The sequence below is a fragment of the Callorhinus ursinus genome, unplaced genomic scaffold (assembly GCF_003265705.2).
Source record: "Callorhinus ursinus isolate GAN/ISIS: 27379988/994484 unplaced genomic scaffold, GSC_fseal_2.0 scaffold22, whole genome shotgun sequence".
Classification (NCBI taxonomy): domain Eukaryota; kingdom Metazoa; phylum Chordata; class Mammalia; order Carnivora; family Otariidae; genus Callorhinus; species Callorhinus ursinus.
Window position 1 is genome coordinate 2541088 of NW_027397084.1, and position 14366 is coordinate 2555453.

Sequence of the window (14366 nt, forward strand, 5' to 3'; positions counted from 1 at the left end):
ATATATAAAAATAAGTGTCGCCAATCTGTTTTTTTTTAAATTTTTAATATTCTTTTTTTTTTAAATTAACATTGCTAATGTTATTGGTGTCTTCACTGGATGTATTTGACTGCTGTGGACTTGAGTTGGGAGGAGAATGTCCCTACCCAGATCCCAACAGGGAGGAGGATGGCAGGGGAGACTCTGGCATGATCTTTCGGTCCCTCTTAGGAAAGCCAGGGTCGCCTTCCCTGCCCAGGAACGTGCGTGGCCAGGGCATGGGGGCAAATTTGGCCTGCTTTTGGGAACACCGACAAACCCAGCCCTGGCCCCAAGCCTCTCCCCCGAGTCACATGGACAGACGGCAGGTACAGGGACGAGGGCACTGGCTCTGACCAGGAGTTTTGGGAGCCTCAGGACACTGCTGTACTTTGGGGATCCTCTCTGCAGGCTGCACGGGCATCCTGCCCTCAGGGGCACTGCCTGGAAGATTCACGAGACCGGGCAGCCTTCACCTACTCTTCACTGGCTCCCGAGATGCCCAGGGCACCGCTGCCAACAGATGTCTTGGCAAAAAGAAGAGAGACATTGGTGGAGGAAGGGCCGCCTGGCGGCAGCTTGTCCTCCAAGGAAAAGGCCTCCTGCCTTGGCCTTCTCCCAGTTCCCCTTCCTGGGTGCAGCCCAGGAGGGCCTGATGTCCTCAGACCATTGAAACCACTAGTTCTGTCCCCCCAGGAGACCTGGCTGTGTGTGTGTGAGTGGTTAACCCTCCTCTGTCCCCAGACCCGACCCTTCCCGCGGCACAGAGAGACAGGGCAGGATCCACGTGCCCACCACGGAGGCAGAGAAAGTGTTTTATATATGGTACTTATTTAATATCCCTTTTTAATTAGAAATTAAAACAGTTAATTTAATTAAAGAGTAGGGTTTTTTTCAGTATTCTTGGTTAATATTTAATTTCAACTATTTATGAGATGTATCTCTCTTGCGCTCTCTTGCTCTCTCTTATTTGTACTGGTCTGTGTGTGTTAAGATTCATGTTTCCAATCTCTTATCTCCCCGATCGGTGACAGTCACTAGCTTGTCCTGAACCAGATATTTAATTTTGCTAACACTCAGCTCTGCCCTCCCCTTTCCCCTGGCTCCCCACCACACATTCCTTTGAATTAAGGTTTCAATATACATCTACATACTATATATATATTTGGCAACTTGCGTTTGTGTGTGTGTGTATATATATATATATATATATATATGTTTATGTATATATGTGATTCTGATAAAATAGACATTGCTATTCTGTTTTTTATATGTAAAAACAAAACAAGAAAAAATAGAGAATTCTACATACTAAATCTCTCTCCTTTTTTAATTTTAATATTTGTTATCATTTATTTATTGGTGCTACTGTTTATCCGTAATAATTGTGGGGGAAAAGATATTAACATCACATCTTTGTCTCTAGTACAGTTTTTCGAGATATTCCGTAGTACATATTTATTTTTAAACAGCAACAAAGAAATACAGATATATCTTAAAAAAAAGCATTTTGTATTAAAGAATTTAATTCTGATCTCAAAGCTCCTCCTGATTTCTCCTTCTCCCTTGGGTCCTTGTTCCAGACTCCCTTCTGCCCCCTTTCCCTCCTCCCTTGGGGAAAATGGCATTTGTCTTAGGTCTGGGAAAGGGGGGGGTCCCAGGTATGCAGGCGATGGGTGGCCCACCTTCTTGTGCTGGGGGCCACAGCGCTTCCGTTCTGGCTGAGCAGGTCCTGGAGGACCCCGTCCACCCTCTGCCATGATGTGGGGGGGAGGAGCTCCGCAATGGGGGAGGGAGAAACAGCACCTTAGAGAGGAGCCAGGGCCTGCAGTGAGCAGTGCTGCCTTCAGGAATCACATGATCCAGGCCCTCTCCCTTGGTTGGGGAAGGAACTGGCCATGTGTCTGAGCGTGCTGCCCAGGGGATAGGAGAGGGCTGAGGCTGGCTATGGGGTGTTCATGGGGCCCCAGGGTGTAATTAAATTTTACAGAGTGGGTCCTGGATCCTCGATCCTCTGGAAGATGGACCCGCAGCTCTGGTGGCCCTTAAGAGGATGCCCTGCCTTGCCTTGTGTAGGCCCTGCTCTCCCGTGGTCCTGGCCAGGGTAGATGCTGTCTAGGTCTTTGGCGTTTACGAGCAAGGCTTCCAGATCCACTTCCTCTTGCCTCTCTTTTATCCCCGCAAGCCGTATTTATTGGGCCAGCCCCCCTGCTAGGGCAGAGGATGCCCTTATAAATAAGACAACTGCAGTCCTTATAAAGTTCTGGTGAGGGTGGCCGAGGAGTCACAGAAACTATAAATCCGTGAATAGAAAGATACATAACATATGAGGGGGCATCTGCTCAGCTTGGGATGTATTGGGGGTGGCAGAGTCTGGGGGTCTTCTCCTGACATTACCTCTCAGTAGCCCCTTAAAGAATGGGTAGGAGGAGATAGAACAGGGAGGGGAGGGGGGACAGTTGAAGCAGATATCCCAGGCAGAAGGCATGGTATGAGCAAAGGATTGAGGGGGGACTCCGGCGGGCAGTGGTGAGGCATGGAGGCAGGAGAGAGGCAGGGTTAGCTCGCAGGGAGCCTCTGGCCTGTCAGGGATGAGCAGCAACTGAGGGGTTTTAAAAGCACCCCAGCAGTATGGTAGGCCAGAGGCAGGGAAGCCAAAGGAGGCTGTTGCATCCCTCCAAGGGGAGGGGCAGAGGGGGTAGTAGCGACTTCTGCCTCTCCTGGCTATACTGTGAGGAAGATGGGAGGCCAGGTCCCTGACCCACAGAGCTTTGGGTCTAGTAGGCGCTTTGCACCTACCGGGTCTTCCATTGGTTAACACGGAATCCACACCACAGCCCTATGCGGTAGGGGCTCTCGTCATCCCAAGTGGCTATTTGCTGGAGCCTCTGAACGGCCTCCTAATTCTTTCACCCCCACCCCCTTTAAGCTGATTCTCACACCACAGCCAGAGTGAGCCTGTGAAAACTGTGAGCCAACTCATGTCACCGTTCGGCTCAAAACTCTGCAGACTCTATTTCACTCAGAGAAAAAAAAATAACAGTCCACACGTTGGCCTGAAGAGGCCCTGCACCAAAGGAAGTAGAGGCCTGAAGAGGCCTCTACTTCCCTGACTCTATGACTTCTGACCCCCCTTGGTTACTCAGCGACAGCTACTATGGCCTCTCTCTTCCTCAGACTGTGGGTGCTCTCCCACCCCAGGGTCTTTGCACTGGCTGTCCTCACTTCCTGGAGTGAGGAACTCTTCTCCTAGTTGTGGCAACGTGGGGCTCCCCTACCGTCAAGTCTTGTTACCTTCTCAGGGAGGCCACCTTGACCACTTCTTTTACAATTGACACCCCTTCCTCACTCTGCACTTGGGTCCTCCTTTTTACCACCCCATCTTTCCCCCCATAACGTGTGCCATCTTCTCAACCACTCTAGAATAGTGGTGTCTAGTGGAACTGCCACAGGAGCCGCACATGTAATTTGGAATTTTCTAGGAGCCAGACTTAAAAAGGTAAAAAGAAACAGGGGAAATTAACTTTAATACTATATTTTACTTAACCCCGATGTATCTCAAAATATCATTTCGCCATCTAATCAATGTAAAAATTGTTAAGGAGAGATTTCCCTTTTCTTTTGTGTGAAATCTTCAAATCTGACGTGTGCTTTCTTCTTACCGAGCACCTCGGTTTGGAGCAGCCACGTTTCAAGGGCCCAATATACACATGTGGCTAGTGGCTACTGTTTTGGACCACATAGCTCTAAAATGTACTTTCCCTTTTGTCTGTCTCTCCCCACCCCCACCCTCGCCCCCACCCCTGCCCCCACTAGAAGGCAGGCAGCGCGTGAGGGCAGAGATCTTTGTCTGTTTTGTTCATTGCTATACCTCCAGCTCCTAGAACAGTGCCTGGAACATAGTACATGCTTAATTAACGTTTGTTGAATGACACATGGCGAAACCGCGGCTGAGGTGACCGAGGGGTTCATCCCAAGGCTGCGGTGCGGTGGGTGAGGCCGGCAGCGGTGGTTGGTGGAGGGGCTCGCTGACAGGTGGAGACACTTGAATGGGGCTGGGCAAGGAGGGAACTTGGAGTCCGATGTTGGGATTAGGGACAGAAGCCTCCTGGTCAGTGCCAGGCACAGTTTCCTCCTTTTAGCCACCCTGGAGATGGGGCTCATGATTTCTGCTTGGCTGATGAGAAGCAGGAGTCTCAGAGAGGGTGAATAACGTGCCCGAATTTACGCACAGCCGGTAAATGGCCAAGCCAGAATTTAAGCCAGCTTTCCCGACTCCAACTCTAGTGCTTGGTCCACCACACCGTGGTTGCCCTGGGCTAGGGCAGAACATCAACAAATGAAAATGAATCGTCTAGACTGAATACAAACAGCCAGAAGAAAAGTGGGACAGGGGGAGGATGCGGTGGTGGCCAAACCCAGGGCTGAAATCCAGAGTCCCCAAGTGTGGTAAGGCAAGGCAAGGCAAGGCAAGAGATGTCTCCAGGGGCTGGGGCTCGTCAGTGGAAGATCCGAAACCTAAGCACGAAAAGAATTGCAACATGCAGCCTTGGAGGAGAGAAACAGTCTTTAAATAGACTATGGGGAAAAGAAGGATAAAATGAAAATGTTGCATCCTTCAGTTGTATAAGACCTGCTCATCCCCCACCCCGGAGCAAGGCCCAGTGCCAAGCTGTCCCAGCTCATCTCCCCTCTGTGGGACTCACACCCTCCCCTCTGGCCTGGCCGCTTTTTTCCCTAGAGATACACAGTGCTCCTTCTCAACTCTGATCTGCCCAGCCTGAGTCCCTTTCCCTTTTCCCTAAACAGTGACAGACCCTGGCCATAGCCCCCAAAGGCCTGGGGAGTATTTGCTTCTCCAAGGACACTGCCAACCTACTCTCTTCCCCCTCGGCAAGGAGGCTGGGTAGATCCATACAGATCTGGGTGATTCTGGATCGGTTTTATATGTGAGGACCATCATGGCGGCCTGTGTGCGACTATGGCTGCCAACCGTTCTTCCCATCCCTGTGCACACATGCTGCTCCTCCCATCAAGAAGTAGAGTCTATTTTTCCTCCTTTGAATCTGGGCTGGCCGTAGGACTTGCTTTGACTAAGAGAATGTGGCAGAAGAGCTGTTCTGGGGCTTCTCGGCCTAGACCTTAAGGGACAATGCAGTTTTCCATCTTGCCCTACTGGAAGGCAGCTGCCATGTTGTGAGGAAGTCCAACTGCCCTGCTGGGGAGAGAGCCATGCAGAGCTCCCAGCTGTTCCAACCACCCCAGGTTGAGACAGCAGACATGTGAGCTGAGGTCATTTTGGATTTTCTGGGCCCAGGGGAGCAGCTCTTGCCGACAACGCATAGAGTGAGAAGCCACCCGTTGCCCAAATGGACACAGTTATGAGCAAATACATGGACTGTTGCTGTTTCAAGCTGTGAAGTTTTGGGGTGGGTGTTACCTAGCAATCATAACTAAATCATCCAACGACGTGGTCACCTCCTTGGGGCTAGACCTTTGTCCCCTCCCACCCATAGTGTTTTATTGGTATGTGTGATGGTCTCAGGGGGTAGAATGAGGCTCAAGGAAGGAAGGACATACGTGTAACAGACTCAGAGTCCGGGGGGTCTGTCTTGGTGGGAAGTCTGGTGGGAAGACTCAGGACAAGGGCTGTCCCAGGCAGGACAAAGTATTGTCCAAAGTTTTGGAGTGAGGAGAGCAAGTCATTTCCATCAAGGCTCACCAGGAGGAAGTGGGCCTCATCTACAGCATGAGGGGAGAGGCTAGAGATTAAGAAGAGCTGGCAGAGAGAGAAGGTCAAGGAATTTGGAGGAAAAGCTAATGGAATATTTTCCCTCGCTTCTCCCTCCCATCCTCCAGCACTTATGGAATACCAGCCATATGTGTTGTGCCCTGGTATAGAATGACCTCTCTTTTATAGGGGTGGCTTTAGCACACCCCAGCCTAGAGATGGGGGGTATGGAGGAAGTGATCCTTGAGAGGCTCTGCTGGGTTGGCCTCAGAATTTTTGGGAGAGAGACAATTCAGCCACATCCACAGGCCATCATCCATCAGGACTCATGGAATAGGGGAGGGGAGGGAAGGAATCAGTAAATATTTATAATCTGCTTGGAAAGGGAAAAATGAAAAGCAAAGATAGGTCCTGGCCGAGCACCCGCAGAGGAGGGGATGGAAGCCATTCAGAAGGGGGAAGAGCTAGAATGGAGGGGAGCAGTAGTTCATAGGGAAAGGACTCATCAGGCTGAGGCACCGAGGGGAGGAGGGCTGGGCCTGGGTCTCCTCAGGACGAGTGGCTTGAGATCTGAAACAGCTTTTAAAAGGTTGCATTTGGCGTTGGTGGCGGTAGGATGGAGGGGTGATAGTCTGTTAGTGAAAGAAGTAAAGTACTGCCCTCAGGTAGCTCCCGGGCTGAGGGGGTGACATGGCCCTTGCCCTCAGGTTGTGCCCTGTCCTCACAGAGGTTCTAGTCTGAGGGAGGAGACAGAAGCCCCGCCAACAGACACTTCTTTGTTGACTAAGATGGAAACCACTCTCAAGAAGGTGCTCCCTTGTCTTCATTTGGCTATGGTAGGTGTTTGGAATCACAGAGTATGGGTGCCTGATGAGCCCTTCCAGGACCTGCACCCCCATCCTTCCCTCTTCTCCCAACACACATTTACAGGTCCTGCAGGTCTTCTCTCTCCATTTGTTAAGAGCTGAGCAAAGCTTACCAGTCTGGGCCCTGACACACATCCCCTCACAGTCTCTGGGTCTGGCTCCACATGGGACAGAAGCCAACCTGTGTCCCCCACCTGAGGCCCTGCTTATCGGATAACCCTCTGCTGGGGAGGTCTGAGAACCTCATTCATCACCTTCTCAGGCTCCCTGCAAGGAGATCATGTCCCTGCTCGGCATCCTGTGTACAGCTGACACCATCATCCTGGGACTGGACGTCTCCCAGGCAACCGGGTGAAGGCCTGCCTGGTGCCTCTGCAGAGCCAGTCTGGGCTGCCCTGAGCCCCACCAAGCCTTCTGACAGATCTAGGTCAGAATCCTGGGTCTGCCACCGGCTAAATCATCTCTCTGGGCCTTAACTTTCTCTTCTCTGAAATGGGGACAGTCACACTGGCATCGTGAGCTTGAGGGGAAGAGGAGGTGTTGACATGTCAAAGTACCTAATACAGTGCCTGGTATGTAGGATGTGCTCAAAACCCGTCTTTATAATTATGTTGTTATGTCTAGTTCCCACGTCAATGTCTTTTTCTTCTCTGAGTTCCTACTTTGGTATAATTGGGTTGGTTTTTTTCCTCCTCACTTAAAAAAATTTTTTTTTAAAGATTTCATCTATTTATTTGAGAGAGCGCCTGCGCGAGCACATGGAGGGGGAGGGGCAGAGGGGAAGGCAAAGGACAAGCAGACTCCGCACTGAGGGCAGAGCCCCACAGGGGCTCAATCCCACAACCCTGAGACCATGACCTGGGCTGAAATCAAGAGTCCGCTGCTTAACCCACTGAGCCACCCACGTGCCCCCTCACTTTTAAATTTTTAAAGTGGAATACCACAACTGGTTTTTATACCGATCTTTGCAGGTAGAGATCCTGCCTCTCTTGCTGAGAAGTGAGGCAAGGAAGTTCAGCCCTGGAGCCCGCGAGTGGGGAAGAGGGGTTAACCTGCACGCACTGAGGTGAAGGGGTGTGGAGAGAGCCCTCCCAGTCAGGGATGATGCCCTGTGGCTCAGAAGCCTCCAGGCGCAAGGCAGGCGTGCCATGAGTATTTGAGAAATTAATGAACAAATGAACAGGACCAGAACACAAGGCCATTCTTTTCTCCCTGTTTCCCCCAAACACACCAAGGGTCTCCAGTCTGAAAGAGGAGGCTTTGTGTCCACCCTTCTATACATAGCTGGGCTTTGGGCAGAAAACCTGGAGGCCTGAGGCAGGGCTGCCTGGGCCTGCTGCTCTCAGACTGTTCCCAGCATACATCTGAGGGGCCCCCAGTGGAGGAGGCTCTCAGGGGGCCCGCCTCAGAAGCCCCCCAAGACTAAAGTCCTATTATTCTAGGATCTTTGCGGGGGAAGGTTTGTGGTATAGGTATAGCCCTCCGGGACTGGGGCAGGGGGAAGGAGGCTTTCCCTGGGACTCTGAGAGCTGGAAGCTTCCATTTCCTGGGGAGGCAGCAGGATGATGTGTTCTGGGGAAATATTCAGGGGAGGTGTCTGTGTATAGTTTTGCTTCTGGCAAAATGGTTGGAATCTCCATCCCCATTCTAGTTCCCTCTGCTTCACTCTCCAAGGCTTTCCTCCCGGTCGATCCACCCTCAACTCCCTTCCATCCAGCTTGAGAAACAGAGAAGGTCACTGGGCCCGCATGTAGGGCCTGCTGGCCTCCTGAAGCTGGGATCCCATGGGGGAGGGCCTGTCCCTAGCAGACACCCTTGAGACATCCTCTCTCCCGGGGCAAGACAGGTCTTCTTCCACACGAGCTCATCCAGAGGCTCGCACACACGAAAGTGTGACAGGGGTCATTGCTCCCAGTCACGGGGCGGCCGCCTGGTTGGGTAAGGGCTCCCAGGGCAGGGGCTGTGAGGCTCAGCTGAGGGATCCGGCTTCTCAGGATGAGCCCCCATGGGGCTGGGGGCGGGGGGGGGGTGGCTGACCTGACTGTCGTCCCATGACCCAGAGCTGCCCTCTGGGAGCTGCTGATTTTTCTGCAATAGCAACCTCCTGGGTATTAATAACCCTCTGTCTGGCAGCCACAGGATTGATAACGCCGGGTCACTTCTGGTCCAGCCTGGCCTGACTGCCTGGGTTCAAATCCCGGCTGCTAATTCTGGGTCCCCGAGGTCCAAAAACCAAACCTAAAACACAGCTCCAACCCTGGCCACTTCTAAACTGTGTCTTAGGGCAAAATTACCTTTTTGAGTCTTAGCCGTTTTCTGTTAAACAGGTGCCATGACTCCTGAGGATCTGGGAAATGTGGATGGGCCTGGGGTAGTGGCTGGCATGGAGTAGGTGCCCAGGAAAGGTCAGCAATTGTCACCGTTGTGACTGGGCACAGGGTGGTGGGAAGAGAGGATTTGGGATCCCACAGAGCTGGGCTCTACTTTTCACATCAGTAGAAATTTCTGGCTGTCTGACCCCGGGGCAAGTTACTTGACCTCTCTGGGCCTCGTTGTCTTTATCTGTGAAATGGGCATGATAACACCTATCTCCCAGGTGTTAATGTGGATTAAGTTCGTTAAAGAATATAAAAGTGATTGCCACTTAAGAGGGGCTCAATAAATACAGTACTCGTTGAGTGAAAGAGTGAACATTAGTCACATCACTCTGTCAGGGTCCCTAAGGACTGGGACAGAGTCTCTGTCATCAGGCTGGGTGTTCCCTGAGGATGGGGGTGCAACTCTGGGCTTGCTTCCTCGAGGCTGATCTACAGAACCCAACAAACGCTCAGCATCTCAGATGATTAATTCCCTTGGTCGGTAAGGAATGTGGAAACAGCCAGTGTAGAAACCCACAAGGGAAGACAGAAACAGCTTTTCCTTTCCTCTTAGTAATGGGGGCGGCGGGGGGGTAGGCAGGACCTGAGACCCAGCGCTTAGCCCTGCTCCTGGGCCTGGGAGAGGGGATGTTTGTGCCCACAGAAGTTATGAGAGCTCAGAGAATGCCCTCCCGGTGAGGCCGGTGGGCTTGCCCCCTTTCGTTTTGGCTGTGGCCTCCTCAGCCACACCCTTGGCCCTGCCCAACTCCAGTGGCCCCACTGAAAGCCCAAACTGTGGGTTTGTGTGTTGGGGGGTGCAGGGAGGAAGGAGGGCAGAAGAGACATGAGTTGGGGGAAGAGCTCCACCTGATGCTGGTAAACCCTCCCCCAGGTCCCATGACTTAAGAGAAACTGCCCACAGGTGCCAGGCCCAGCTGTTGGTTTTGGCCTAAAAGGAAGTTTCCCTGAAGACTCTCTTATCTCAACCGGCCTGGTGTGGCTGCTGAGAAGGAGTGAAGGAAGCCATTCACTCCCTTGCCCACCACCACATGCCCACTCCAAAGGCTTTTCCTGGCCTTCTCCAGCCCAGCCACGCTTCTGGGGGAGAGAGGGGAGGAGGCGGCTCAAGCTGGGGGTGTCTGTGGGTCTGAGGGAGTTCTAGGGACTCTCAGTTCCGTCCCTACCCCCCACAGTACTGGGTGCCTGGACATCTGAGCTTCTCCTGCTGTCTTAGTCCTATGTGCGCCTCCTGGCCTGACCCTGACAGGTATAGAGGCTATGTCCTGGAGGTAAGGTTGCCAGACACAGCAAATAAAAATACAGGACACCCAGTTAAATTTTCATTATTTGTCTGAAATTCAAATCTAGCTAAGCATCCTGTACTTAGTCTGGCAACCCTACCTGAAAGGAGTGGCTGGACCTTTCCTCCTAGGCGATTCCTTCAGGTGCGTTGAAGATTTATTTATTTATTTGGGTGGGGAGGGGCAGAGGGAGAGAGAGAGAGAGAGAGAGTCTCAAGCAGGCTCCTCACTGAGCACAGAGCTGGACTCGGGACTCGATCTCACCACCTTGAGTGGAAGTCAAGAGTTGGACGCTTAATCAACTGAGCCACGCAGGCGCCCCCCACCCCCTTCAGGGGCTTTGATGCTTCTCTCCTTCCTGCTCATCCTTCTTGCTGCTTTGCCAGCAAGGTTCCCAGTGTAGACATTGCATTTGGGCCCCTGTTCTGGGTATGTCCCTAATTTTTGCCTGCAGCGGAGATGTGAAGCAAATTAGGAGCTCTCTGAGAGCAGAGGCGGGGTCTCTCTCCTCAGACTGCGGGCTCCCTGAGGGGAGGGGCTTTGTGTCACCGCCCCTCCGACCAGGAACCTCCATTTCTCCTCCGCATCATATTAAGAGATTCTCCTCCCCATCATTTGCGGAGGAAATGAATCTGACCCCCAAGCCTGACCTTTTCCTTAGACTCAAAAGAGTCTTAACTGCTGGGACCTAGGGGAGCCCTAGCAGAGCCTGCTTCTCTCAGCAAACCACCTTCTCCTCCTTTCTGATGCTCGACCAGTGGTAATTCTCTCCCCCAGCCTTGTTTTTGCAGGCAATGGGCTCAAGAAGTCCCCAGGCTCTGGAAACTTACAGTGGAAATTCTGCAGTGGGAAGCACCTGAGCTCTGGCTGGGGCTCAGTCCCCGATCAGCCCTGTGACCCTGGACAGTCTCTGGTTCCTCTCTGGGTCTCAGTGTCCCTATATGTACAGTGGCAACGTATCTAGCCTGCTGACCTTGGAGCAGTGTTCTCCAAACTGCAAACTGATCCGCCAGGGGGTCAGGAGGTCAGTTTAGGGGTTTGCAGCCAGCATTATGCTTTTTCTTAAATATGAAAGAGAATAGAAAATATTCAGAGAGGCTTGCGAGTAGAAAGGGTAAATATTATTTCTTGAAACTCTTGGGGTATGTGTGTTCATATGTGCTCAGGGGTCACAGTGCAGGATGTATTTTTTCATGTGGGTTATGGTAAAACAAAAATGTCAGGAAGACCCTATCTTAGAAGCTGTGACAGAAGGTGGCAGGGGCAGCTGGAGACCCTGAAGTGGGGGTCTGCTACTTCTTTACCTCATGGCTGCCAGGCCAGCAGGCAGCCCCCTCTCGGGGGCTCACTTTCACTCTCCTAGGTGGTAGTCTTGTCTTCCTGCCCTGCCTCTGTGGGTGCTGACCCACCCTCCCCAGACACCAGGTCCCTCCCCACTGAGAGCCCTGAGGGGCTGGGGCTGGTTCCCGGGCCAGTGCGACAGAGGAAGGTGCTGGGATCCTCAGCTTGGCAGTGTCCAGCCTACCCGGCTGCCTGTCACTGGCCCACAGTAATACTGTATTGGGAAACCGAAGCTCTGGCCAAGTGGAGAAACACTGCTCCCTCCCTAGCTTTCCCAACTTTCCCAACTGCCCTCCACCCTGCCAGCACTAAAGCTCGTTAACCCCTTCCTGGGGGCTGGGGGAAGGGCCCTCTCCAGGCCTTGTGGGGTCTGGGTGGGTGGACATGACAGAGAGGGTGAGGGCCTGGGGACCCTCCGCTGTGTGACCTGACAAACCTCTGGCTTTCTGAAACTCACTGCCCTGTCTTTCCTCTGGGGAATGAGATCCAGGTGTGACCCACATTCTGGAGAGGATTTGAGGATAAGACGGGAGGAAGTTGGGAAAGACCTGGTAGAACGGCTAGATTGTTATATCACTGCTTGCCTCCATCTCCATGGGTGCTGTCATCTTGGGGTCTAACTCACATATTGTAAAACAGGCAGAAGGGGAATAGGCCCTGGAGCTGGGTCAGGCTCCCTCAGGGAGGGGAAGATTTGGTTTGGGAAAAAAAGATAAAACTGAAAGCTCTTGACCTGTGGGCTTTCAGTCTGAGGGAAAGAACAGCTTTGTGTCAGGGAGCCCCAGTCTGAGGGGAGACATAGCCCTGCTTCAGGGAGCCCCAGTCTGAGGGGGAGACACAGCCCAGCCCTCGGGGAGCCCCGGTTTGAGGGGAGACATGGTTCTGCTTCAGGGAGCCCTAGTCTGAGGGGGAGACACAGCCCAGCCCTCAGGGAGCCCCAGTCTGAGGGGGGAGACACAGCCCTGCCCTCAGGGAGGTGCAGTTTAAGGGGCAGACACAGCCCTGTCCACAGGGAGCCCCAGTCTGAGGGGGAGGCATGTGGAAGTCTATCTCCTTGCCCCTTCTCCTTGGGGTGGAGGCCCCTCTCCCTGGAGGCCCTGAGCTGGCTGGTTTGGGGAAGAGGCATTACCATCCCTTTCCCTGCAGTGTTTGCCTATAGCCTTAGGTGTCGTACGATCAGGAGAGTACCAGGGAAGAGTCCTTTACCTCAGCCATGCCCACTTTCACCCTGCTAGCTTTCTCCCTCACTGGCTGACCACAGGTCTGAAGTCACTTCTTAAAATCCCTCTTTAGATTTAGGGCTAGAAGGGATGTTGGAGGTCTGTGAGTCCCAGATCAGAGGAGGAAACCGAGGCCTAAAAAGGGGAAGAGTCCTTCCTGAGGTCATACAGGGAAGTTAAGTGTAGACCTTAACTCCCAGGCCTGTGGTCTGGGCTAAATGGAGACTTTGGGGGATGTGGGTCCACTCAACACGTGTGTGAATGAGAAGACCCTGTGAGGGAGGGTGCGCACGTGTGCGTCTGTGTGTGTCTGTGTGCGTGGGAGGGTGGGAGGGCTCCGGCACAAGGAGCTCTGGCTCCTCTGTGAGCAGATGTGTGTTGACATGGGTGTCCTCCGTGAGGGGGTCTATTTCTGTCTCAGTGCACGGAGGACAGGGACAGGCCTGCCTAAACCAGGGACACTGGACAGGTCTTATCCCATTCCCATGCCAAGTCCACCTGGCCCAACCCTCTTGGGACCAAGGGCAGAGGGCGATGAGTCACAGATGACTCAGGTGCTGGAGGCCACAGTCACGCGTGGCACCTGATAGTCAAGAAGAACTGGGCCTGTTCCTGGACAGACAGGTGACCCGGGAGGCTGACCTGTGAGGTTCCTTTCCTAGAAGACAAGAGGGCTGTTGGCCTGAGCCATGTCCACTCCCCCAGAGGTATGGGATCAGGGTCACGTTAAATGGGAAGGAGTTTTCCCCGGCCCTTTGGGGACAGCAGCTAGTAGCCACTGCCCTGCCCTGCCCTTAGACTGTGTCTGACAGCCCTGTCTTCTTTGCCTGAGGCGGGAGCACCAAAGCCTTGACCTGCTGCTTGATCCGGAGGCCTGGGCCACAGGATGAGACCGGCTGGGATGTGGACAGCATCCTGGGTTTGAATCTGACTATGCGATCCAGAGCTGCGCTGTTGCCCTTGGGGCCCACCCTCTGCAGCATGAGGGGTTGTGTTGGAAAGCTTGGAAGTTTCTTTTAGCTTCTCCCCTGATCAAAGCTTGAAGGCTGGGCCGAGGGAAGGCCTGCAAGATGCCCCCTCGCTCTCCCCTCTGCTTGAGGTGGGGGACTGGGGAGGAGTGGACTGGGGATGGGAAGTCCCGGCCTGGCAGGGCATGCCCCAGGGTCCCTGTCCACCTGAGACACCCTGCTGATTACAGGGTGAGCAGCCGCAACCAGACACTGTAATCTGCCATCCTCCCTCCTGCCAAGGGCCTGCTGCTGCCTTTCCTAGTGCTTTTTATAATTGTTTCCTAGGAACCCCAGGAAGGGGGAAGCCCTCATCCCCATGGGGTGAGGCTGAAGCCAAAAAGAGGTGAGGAGAGGGAGGGAGATGAGAGAGGGAGGGAGAGAGAGGCTGGGGGGCAGCAAGGAGCTGTGAGGGGAAAAGAGAGAGGTGTAGTTTGACAGCAGAAGGCTCTCCCTGGATGACAGACTGAGGAAGAGGAGGGGGGGGAGGGTGGGTGTCCAATCTCTGCCCCTCAGACCCCAGCT